This window comes from Quercus lobata, chromosome 10, assembly GCF_001633185.2.
Source record: "Quercus lobata isolate SW786 chromosome 10, ValleyOak3.0 Primary Assembly, whole genome shotgun sequence".
Classification (NCBI taxonomy): Eukaryota; Viridiplantae; Streptophyta; class Magnoliopsida; order Fagales; family Fagaceae; genus Quercus; species Quercus lobata.
This window is the reverse complement of record NC_044913.1, coordinates 46,524,898-46,536,935: the sequence shown is the minus strand read 5'-3', so window position 1 is coordinate 46,536,935 and position 12,038 is coordinate 46,524,898.

Here is a 12,038-nt window from a genome sequence, read left to right as displayed (position 1 = left end):
AACCTATTAAAAGGAGGGCAGGCCAAGCATTTAAGGTGGCAAGTAGGTCTCACTTTAATGACTCAAAATCCTACTCTCCTTCACAGCATTTAAGACCAATCTACACATGACCACCTCAAAATCCAACTCAATGCGCCTACTAAATTCTCAAAAATTCTTACCAAATTCTCTCTCTTTTCTTTCTTTTTCATGAATGAATGGTTTTGATTTGACACTTTCCTCTTCACTTAACATGCACTAATACATATCTAACTACTAATTAATAAGTCTTACTGGTATTTGATTACAAGCTTAGATTCATTATTTAAGGGACTAAATTTGTGGGGGAGAGCTAGCTATTGATGTCACCATCTTGGGCTGATATATATTTGTGAATAAACAGTGAAAGCATACGTATATGCAATTATGCATGGCATCTATATAGTTCTGCTATATAATATACTTTAAATGTATCACCCATGGTCCCCCCATAAGTAACTAATGTGGTTACCATCTCCTGCTTCTGAAGCTATCGATACGGATGTAACTTCATACAATGATGTTAGGTGATTCCCAAGAATGATATAAATGAAAAAATTACACGTTTTACAATTTCAAAAAATATATATTACCTTTGAATATATGGAACTTGCTAACCTACCAATGGGACTTCCGTATCCGGTAGTTTACCCTACACTACCCCTGTAGGGTTCCAATCAACCACATATTATCAAATTTCAACCAACTGCAAATTGGAAAAGAAAGATAGTATTTGATCGATACGACAGATTTTCAAAATATGGTGTTTGCTTTGTAATGATTGTTATCTATTATCAGATCAAGACACCAATTGATTTTTAATATAGGCAAGATTCAAACTTCAAATCTCTTATTTGACGATTAGGAATGATAATACAATTCTGAGTCTTACAAGACTACTTGCAGAAATCAAGACCTTAATTAGAACTTGTACAACAGGGTATCTCTTAATGCATTTTGTTAAGCTTTTTCCACAATCAAACTGTTGAGACGCGATTCCAGTTTCCAAAAATGAAGAAAGCCCAGTTTATATTATGAATCCTACGTGTTTGTACCACAATTAGTAACCGAAAGTAATGTGGCCTTGATATATTAGCAAAGACACAAGGAAAGATTATAAATTCAGAGTGATAATGAACCTGGCTCCCTTTTTGCTTTCTTTTACTCTTTAGCGTCATGGTGACGATTATAAATTATATACAAGTGTTAGATTTCTTTGGACTTTCGCATGGGTTGTCAATGCTCATAAATATAAGCTTTTGATATATCAAAATGAGCAATAAATTATAGTACGAAATAGTTTTAGGTTAATTGAAACAAATTAAAACCCATGTATCACAATTTTTGTTAGAATATAAAACAATCAAGTACTGAACAAATTTTAATTAAATTATGTTTGATCTATTTTAGACAAATCAGATTAAATTACGTTTAGTCCTCTCTACATATTCTTTGATTTGGCTTTTTTTTTTTTTTTGGTATAAACATTGTTTTGGTGTCTATCTTATTGTTGTTGGTAATCAGCTCTAATCTTCTTTAGGAATGGATTTAGTTTGTATTCTTATTATTTTTTTTAATTTTATAATTAAATGTATGCTGGTACATGGATTGAAAAAGTATCGTCTATTTATAGTTTAAGTTTGATAATCTAATTTTTTTTTAAGTAAATGAGGAATGAATGTTTTTCTGAGTACAGAGGCATGCATGCACTTGCGTTTCAATGTTGATTATATTCTCACATTACCTTTTGAATTCTAGTGAAACTAAGATAGTGACAGGTAAAGGAGATTGAATGATTTTTTCTTTTTCTTTTTTTTTTTCTTTTTTTGTCATAGCTAGACAATGAAAAAATCATTTCCTCTATAATATGATGATCAAATGTAAAGAAATATATTTTTCTGGTTTCTTGTATGATTTTGTTTTTGATTTTAATTAGAGAGTTATAATGGGAAGGAAAGACTTGAACCCTAGATATTTTGTTAAAAACACTAAAAAATATCAGTTGAGTTATAAAATTCTTAGCATTTTATAGTGCATATCTTTTAAATGACATTATATTACCATTCTGAGAGAATTACAACAAGAAAGCTTAATAAATATATATATATATACACACACTTCTTGTATTACATTTTCAGTGCATGGCATTCTCTTACGCACCGTGATTTTACCACGTACATCACTGTGATAATATTTTTAATTTTCACATGATCGACTCACCGTGCATGGGTTGTTTCTTTATTTTATTTTATTTTTCTTTAATTTTTTAGGTTTAATTAATAAAAAGCTAAAAAATAAACTTTATGCACTATTTATATTATTCCAGTTAAAACGCTATTATCAAAATTCTAAGGAAATCGAAACACTAAGTAGTTAAACCATGGTTAAAAAAAATGCAGCTTTCATAATTGAAAAAATACAAACTTTATAATAAAAAGATAATTTACTCCAATTAAAACTATTATTAAAAAAAAAATTCTTAAAATGAAGTCCTACTTATATTATTAGACCACAATCCACATGGGAAGAGCTATATTAGACGATCATGTCAGCTCGGGTATCTCCGGTGGCCTCGAGTTTGTTGAAGAGTATTCATATGTGTGTGTATATATCTCTCCATTTCATCTAAATATTGATGTGGAAAGACTATGGAAACAACAATCTTGTTAAATTGATCAAGACAGAAATCAAAGGTTGTGTGACACCACTATATATTTAATATGGTTCTTATTATTGGGTATCTTTAGTGCAATTGTTAATAAACAATTTTATAAAAAATTTAACACAATTTTTACGAGAAATATAAAAAGTCAAAAAAAAAATTCTCATAATAATTAAGTTTCAAAACCATTGCCCTTAACAAATGCCCTTAGAACATCCATCAACTTTTTCATTTAATATAGTGTTTACACTGTTTCAAGTTAAATATTTCTTGATTTCCTTTAACTTTTTTGTAGATGACTGGATGGATGGAAAAGTGGTGATAACCAAGATTGGAATGGAAGAAGCATTTCTACTAACGTTATCTGCATATTATTAGTGCCATTTTGAGCTCATTGTGGCAAAGGTAAGGATGAATTCTAATGGGAATGGAGTTATATATTATTATTATTTGGCAGATTATATTCCCAGATTAAGTGTTCAAACTTGGCAGATTATGAACTCAATGCAATATTGTTAATGACTCTTCCTAATTAATATTGCCTTTGATCGTAACAAGGTGTGTCAGTTCACGCCTAACCCCGCATAAGAACATTGGTCTATACAAAGTCAAACTCATTCTCAGATATTTCAAACAAACTACCCCATGTTGTGTCATTGAGTGCATAAACTGCCAAGTTTGAACACTTGATTTTTGAAATAAAATTAAATGAATCAAATCTTGAATTTAAAAATGGCTCCATTTATCTCATTTATAACCCTATTTCTACTATAACTATAAATATATATATATATATATACATATATATGCATGTGTATATATATATATATATATATGTATATACTTCTTCTTTCTTCGACTTATGAACCCATTCAGATTGTACACATACATATCTTTTGTCCACTACTAGTTTATTTTTAATAGGCTTAAACGGCATATACTTAAAACCAATTACATAAAAATATAAAGGGATATATAATTTGAGTAGCTTAAATAAAAGTTTGAGCAAAATATTTCCTGCATGGCTTATTTAAACAAGACACGCTTCTGTCTCTCACAAATTTGGATTGAAAATGCTATCAATTTAACTACATAAACCTTACAAATACATTCACATTAGCTAACAAATTACCACATCAATATCTTAATAAAGTTTTATATATATTGTTGTGTTAAAAAAGAAGGGGACAGATAGAATTCATTTCACAGTCAACATTTAGTATTTCATAAATTTTAATGTAAAATAGTGTTACATCAATTAAAATCAATCATACCTTTTTTTTTTTCTTTTTTCTTTTTTTGCAAAATCTTATCCATTAGTTGCAACAAGTATCATTGACCAAATCGCTAACATCAATGTGAATGAGACCTCCATCTACATGACCCTTATTCCACATCAAAACCGATCAATTGATACATCTAAAACTAATTGAAGGAAAGAAAGGTATATATCCAACTTGAATAATCTGGTTATTCAGTCGGTGATATCTATCTAATTTGTGATCACCTCCATTTATAAAGCTAATTTCTACTAAAAAATTATAGAATTTTCAAGAACACTAGGACAAATTAAATTTTGTTCGAAAATGCCTAGGCACTATACAATCGGACAATAACATACATGATGAAGTTAGTATATTCAACTTCTAATACCATATGGTGTATTTATAACCTGGTAGAGTGGTTTTCTTTTTTTTTTTTTCTGATGGAATGGTAGAGTGGTTTTCTATCAATTAGGCTAGCTAAGTGTAAATTTCTGCATGAGGGTCTTATTTATATATATTTTTATCACATCTTACTTATCACGGTGTTCATGTTGCTGCTGGTCAACTTCCTGAAAATCTTACAACTGCAATAAAGGAGAAAAGGTTTAAAGCAGTCGAAAACAAAAAGAATAACATATATATAAAACAAGAACTGAATACGTAAATTGTTGGCTATATATAATGCAAACTGCAAAGCACCCTTGATTTTCTTAGTTCATGGCTTTTGTCACAAGATACAACCTTATTAATTGTGAAAGTAAATTCTTGCAGTACTTCGAAAGTAAGGATATCACTTTGGTTTGACAAGTGTCCCACAATGTGTCAGAGATTATGGTTACAATAAATTATAAGCAATTATCAATTTGTTTGTTTATATATCTTCGTTACAAAATAGAAGACAGATGTATCAGATTCACGATCTTCTTGATGATCTCTCTGGACTCTGGCCGATGATCTACTGCCAAGAACTTTGGTATCTAGGACACTAGGGGCCTATTAATGCAACAATTTATGAATTACTTGGTTCAACTACTTCGAAATTTTGCATTTTCCTTTCTGGGTGGTTGCATTCATGACTTTCAATCTAACTCTAATCTGTAGTAAATGAGGCACCAGGACATTGCATCCGAACTCCACACGTGTGAGCAGGAGCGCGCAGTATAACATAACAATAAGTCTAAAAACACAACATAATTTACAACAAATTATATAACCGGAGAAGTTCTTAATAAGGAATAGTAAAATAGTGTCAGTTGTAGGTGTATATAAATATTAATAATAATTTGTCAACTTAATAATTGTGAAATTTATTATAAAAACTATCATATCTCTGTATTGTTACTTTGTATGTAAACGTAAATTTCTTTTACTTGCACTGCATGCAATTAATCGGTACTGACGGATTTCTGTACATCTACCTCAAATCATACAACTCAGACTCTTTACTTTGCTTTTGAAGTATGCCAAAAATCAATTCAAAATTACAACAATTTAATCATCATAGAAGATTGATGTCAAACTGCATCTAATATGATATGCTGTACGAAGTAAGTAAATCATGAATTCCCCGCTCGTCTCATCCTTTTCTAAAACCTACCTCACTTCTTTCCCTCTCTTTTTATTGTCTTAAATGATCTAATTGGTGTTTATGACATGATAGGAATTTATTAACTACTCCAAGCTAGTACCACTGCGCTGGTTGTTATTGATGATCACTGAAGTGACACTATTTGCATTAAATTTTTTTTTCATTGGAAAATGTGAAAGTTTTGTTTATTACGTAAAACTTAAACACAGCCATGCTTACAAATTAATATGACAGGCAAGTTTTAACATGTTTTGAATCATTTTTGATAAATGGCAACACATCATTTTATAAATTTTATGTAATTAAATTTGTATTATTCCTAATATCATTCATATTTTAATTTTTTATTTTATTATACAAGAGACAAAGGTATGTAATTCAATGAATATCTCTTATTTTCATGTATTTTCAGTTTTTAAATAACATTAAATGTATTTTTATACACTTTTTCATCTATATGTATTTCCATAAATGTTTGCAAACAATAAAACACATATTTTTAAGTGTATGTACCAAACACCTCCTATAAGTTCCAACAATGGGCTTCCTTTGGAATGTCCCAAATTACAAAAAGCTAAAAAATAATAATTATAAAAGGTAATATAAAATAACAACTTATGGTATATATAACAACTTGTTTTGTTAAATGAACCTATTATTTATATATATATACACACACCGGGGTTGAACTTGAAGTTAATATTACCAAAAATTATTTGAAAATTATTTTAATAAACCATATTCTACCCCCTGAGACTTAAATTTATATAACAAATACACGTATGAGTTATGACCATTTATGTGTAATTACGAATTGAGTCAGAATAAATATTTTCAAATTAAAAAAAAAAAAAAAAATCATCTAGAATCATCTCAAAATAAAGCCCCAATTTTTTTTTTTCAAATTTCAAAGAAAATTGGTGTAATTTATATCCAAAAATAAATGGGAAATGCATGTACAACGAGCAGAAGTGATGAGAGGGCCTAAGTACACATCAATATTAATTCTCTCCCTCGCACAACAATTTGTAGAGAGAATAAATGTGGATGTTTTAAGGTCATTACCAGTGCCAACAACAACAATAAATTGGAGCGCCTCTCTCTTTGGTTTTTGTTGGGGCATGAACCCCCATTTATTGTATTTTAAATGTTTCTTACTGTTCTATACCGACACTCCTCTTCCTCTTCCAAAGTATTCAATACAAGCAATAGATTAATGACCTCGTATTTTGAGGCCTACTCCTTCTGCTGCATTCTCCATCTAACATACCCCAAAATATGTAATGCACTCTCCACTCCACCTAACTCTACACCGTAGTTATAATGCCAAAGACATTTCTAATTTAATGCTTCCAAATTTGGGAGCATTGCCCCACTCTCCAAACTTTGGTTGGCGATCATTAAAATTTGTAAATTTTAAAATGTTTGTGTTTGTATAACCGCATACCAATTGTAGTCATATATAAGTGAGTTTTAATTAGCTCAATTGATAAAATCTTTTGTTATTAAATAAGAGATTTGAGATTGGTGTCTTGGCTTTATGTTAAAGAACAATCATTATGAAACAAACGTCATATATATTGAAATTTTATCGTATCTATCAGAAAAATTATATATCTATAATGCTTATTTAAGTACAATTCATTAGACTTGACAGGTTGTGATACCTCTATAGTCAAGCTCCCATGCATAGGCTTAGATGGGAATCGGTTTAAGTAGCCATTATGGTAATAATTCTTCCAAACCCAAATGTCTGCAGCCTAACCTATTTTCTTCGAATTAAGTAGGAGTATTTAATATTAGGTTTGTACATAAACTTCAGTTGAACAATAAATGAAAGCCAAAAAAGAAAGGAAAAATAAATGAAACTAATAAATAAGACAAAGATGCTTTTATAATTTGAAGTAATCATAAATAAATAAATAAAATTGTTTGTTATTGTCTATGATTTATGATTCTAAAGCTTAAGACTTATATATTTAATTAGTTCCTTACTTGAACTGTGCAATTTATTAGAGATGAATTATGATGGATTCCATATCATCTCATTCAGGCCTAGAAGCACAAAAGATTGCTTCAGGATTAAAACTTTGTTGTTGATGTGTTATTAGTAATTTTTATACGTGAAAAATCAATTAGCTAGAGAATAAATAAACAGAAAATATAGGATCAGGAGAGGGGAAAAATGAAGAAGCAGGAATTTATTGGAGGTGTGCTGCATGTTCCTGGTACCATTAAGTTTCCCATGAACTTACTGTGTACTACTGATCACTCCTTCTGAGTTCTGGCGTCTTAGTTTGTTGGCCAATTTTTAAAAATCCAACGTTTCTACGGAACCACATTTAATGAGATACCTTTTACGTACACAAATATAAATTTCCAAAATTTCCCTTATTAATTTAAAAGAGGAATATGTTTAGGAAATCCCATAATGGAAGAGATGGCCAATAGAAAGAAAAAGAGGGAGTTGTATTTTCTCTATTTCACTTGAAATGGAGCGAGTCTATTTCACATTAATATAAATATATTTTTTTTGGATATGATAACCTATATAAATTGTGCAACATTGCTTAAATTTTATATATCATGGCATTTGATACCCCTTTAGATTTGTAATATTTTAAATGGATTTATTTCAAATAAAGAAGATTCTAGTACGAGATGGAGAGAGTATAAGGGTTTGTTGGGTAATAGGATTTGAAAACAGTTTTCTGTTTTTAGGCAGCATGTAGGCAGTATTTGTAATCACTTATCAAGAATCTCATGAAGAGAAGGCCATACAGGGTCTAATAACCATTGTACTGCAAATTGCCAAAGAAATTGGAGTCCAAATCTAATAGCCAATAATTTGTATTAAGATCCCAAGTGATTCAATCCCTTTAATTGGGTAATCTAAAGTATTGCACCTAAAAAATTGTACATAAGTTTTACTCTTTATTTTAACTGATGTGTGCGTCAGAGGAAGGAGGGGTGAGGGGTGGTCTTTCGAACCACCATTATTTGCTTGTTTGTTTATTTATTATTTTTAAACAAGGTTTTGGTTTGGATTTTGGCCAAGAGATAATTTTTCATTTTTAACGACATTGAATGTCTTGCAAGCCATAGGAGTCTCTATGACCCCAAAAAAAAAAAAAAAAAGTTCAAGGGATTCCAAGGTTATATCCTTTGGTCATCAAATTATTCCTGCACCCAATCGCTTAAATTGTTAATACATCTAAACAAGGGAAGGGATGACTATTCCCTCCCCCCTCCTACTCTTCTCTCTCTTTCTCCAAACATCTAAACAAACTATTTGAGACATGATTCCAAAGAGATGGTTACCATCTGAAATTGGATCTAGAATGTAGCTTGTCCTCCAAAAACAAAAACAAAAATATTTCTCTAGGAATGCATAAGTGACAAAATTGCATTGAAGACAATTATTTTACATCATTGTCCTCTGTCTCATCAAAATTGTCTAGCTGTAGACAACTTGAAACACTAAATCATATTTTACAAAACTATGAATGAGCCAAAATGTATGGATCACAACCCAGTTTTAATTCCTAATTTCTATGAATTAGTCTTAAGTCTAATAAGTTGGGGGAAGAGGAATAGATATCCCTCCCCTTTGTACGAATATTTTAAAAATTAGTAGGAAGAGAAGAAGGGAGACATATAGTCATATAAATTGTCAATTATAACCATATTTTACTATTTTTTAAAAATATATTTAGTTTATATCATAAAGGCATAATTGATAATTAGTTTTTTTTTTTTTTAATAAATATAATTGAAATTTTCCCCCTCTACTCCCCCTCCAAATTCCCCAATTTGGGGAATTAAAGATAAGGGGCTTGGAGGAGTAAAATAAAATACTCCTCCAAATCTCCTCAACCCTTCATTCAAATAAGTTTCATTAAACTCACCCTCCTCTTCCTCTTACTCCCCCTCCATCCAAACACAGTATAAGAGTGCAAATAGTTAAGACTAATTTGATTGAACACAAACCTATATTGGATAAGCTGTTGATTATAATTAGGGATTCCAGATGATAACTTACTAAAATCTCACTGTCCTCCTGTTAATAAACGTTCGACCTACTAAAAAAACAAAATAAAATGTCCAATACTTGATGCTATACTCTTTGTTCCAAAGGGACCAACAATATTTGCTAGGAAAGTAGTGTTGATTCGAGCAGGACGCGAATGCCCAATGACTAGGTTTGGATCTAGTGACTACTTCCCAAGCAACAAGTGAGTATGTGATTTGCAATTTTCTTATGTACTAGGTTCATGACATGTGATGTGGGTTTCATCTTAATGTAAACAAGTTCAGATTTTATTTTATATTAAAGGATTGAGCTATTAGGAACAATAATGAGACTATCAGTCTATCACATATAAGAAGGTATCTTCTGCACCGGGCTCATGCGCCCTATGTGAGACTAATATGTGGCAAACTGATAGTTTTACATAAGGCTCATGAGCTCGACACATGAGATATCTTTTTGTATGTGATACACTGATAGTCTTATTGTTGAGAAAGTATACCATATTTCGGTAATACCGACTCAGTATCTGTTTTGGTATTTCTTACCCAATAAATGAGTGATATCTATTTTAAAAAACCACATCAAATTATCCCAATAAATGATTAATTTATCTTTCCGATAGTATAGAAGATTGTGATTAATTTATTTAAGTAGTCTGATATGGTTTTTTGAAACGAGTGTCACTCATTTATTGAATAAAAAATACCAAAATAGATGGTGAGTTGGTATTACCGAAACATGATATACTTTCTCCTCATTGTTGTTCCTAATAGCTCAATTCTTGTCCCCCCAAAAAAAAATCTAGATTTTTTTACATTAAATTCGATTTAAATTTGCAACAACATATTCGGTAATATTAACTTCAAGTTCAACCCCTGAATTAATTAAGCCGAATATCGTTAATGCTTATTGATCAATGTATACGGAGTCCAAGGACATGTCCATGCTAGTCAGTGACTCAGTAGTCACATCCTGATCTTTTGAAAAAACAAAAAACAAAAAATTAAACATCAAATGGGACCTTGTTAAATTAATAATTTTCTTTTTTGAGAATCCAGTTAAATTAATAATTAAAATAGCATCAACTGCATTTCCGATATTGAATGCTTCCTTACAAATGCATAATATATTTCCTACAATACCTTTAGTACATTACACTACGATACCTCCATTTGTTTGGAGAGATAAAAAAGTGATAGGATAGAAAATTGAGAAAAAATAAAACAGTGAGAAGATAGAAGGTATTTTAATTTCTCTTATTTGTGTTTGGTTGGAAGTGAAAAAGGAGAGAAATGGAGAAAATAAGTTTATATAAATTTATTTATCTACCATTGTTAAAAAATGATGCCTTATAAAAACCAAAAAAGTGGCAAACAAGTCCTTTTTAAAAAAAAATAATAATAATAATAAAAATAAAGGGCAATCACCCAAAATTTTTTTTTTTTTAAATCATGCTCAGAAAAAAAAAAAAAAAAATCACATCTAGTTAAACCAAAAATTTGAAAAAAAAAAAAAAGAAAGAAAGAAAAGAGAAGCAAAACAAAGGAAAGCACCATCATGCCCACAGCGGAGGAAAGCAAAGCCAAAAAAGAAAAGAAAAAAAAGACCCAAGACTAAAAGAAGGAAAGGGTAGTTTAGACATTAAATGTAACTATTCATCTCCTCTCTATTTTTTGTTATGATCGTACTATCTCACATGGATTAAGTATAAACTTAATCATGTGTTTATAAGCTTTTGAACATCTTCCTGTTACAAGCCGGTTTTTAAGGGTGAGTTCTATCCATGAGTTTATAACATTTGATATCAGAACTAACTACCACCTCGATTAATCGGGCGTAGCTCATTAAGTATTGGATCAAATGAGTTATGGCTTTGTATTCGGATCCTGGAAGAAGTGACCTAGAGGCTAGATTAAAATTACTGATAGGTGAGTGGAGCCACCAAAAAGAGAAAGGCCTATCATCAGGTCAGTGTTGCTAGAGTGAACTGTTGTGGACGTCGGCTGCAGAGCATGGTGGTATATTATGATCCTAGTGTCCCATATGGATTAAGTATAAGTTTAGCCATGTGTTTATAAGGTCTTGGGCATCCTCCTCTTACAAGTTGATTTTCAAGGGTGAGTTCTACCCATAAGTTTGTAATATTTTCTCTCCAAATTGGGGAGATACAATTTTGCTGGGCTAGAGAAGAAAACATCTGGACCCCACCAACTTTCTATCATTCCTTTTTCTTCAACCAAACACTCATAAAATCAGTTTTCTCTCCACTTTTCTCTCCCTTATTTTCTATCCTCCTTGTTTCACTCCAACCAAACGGACCCTAATAGTACATTAGATTCCTCAATAAAATAAGGGTCTTGTTAACGGGTGCCCTTAGAACATTTATTAATAGACAATTTTAGAAAAGTTTTAATATCACTTTCATGGGAAAAATAAAAAAATAAAAGGTCTGATTAACAAGTGCTCTTAAGG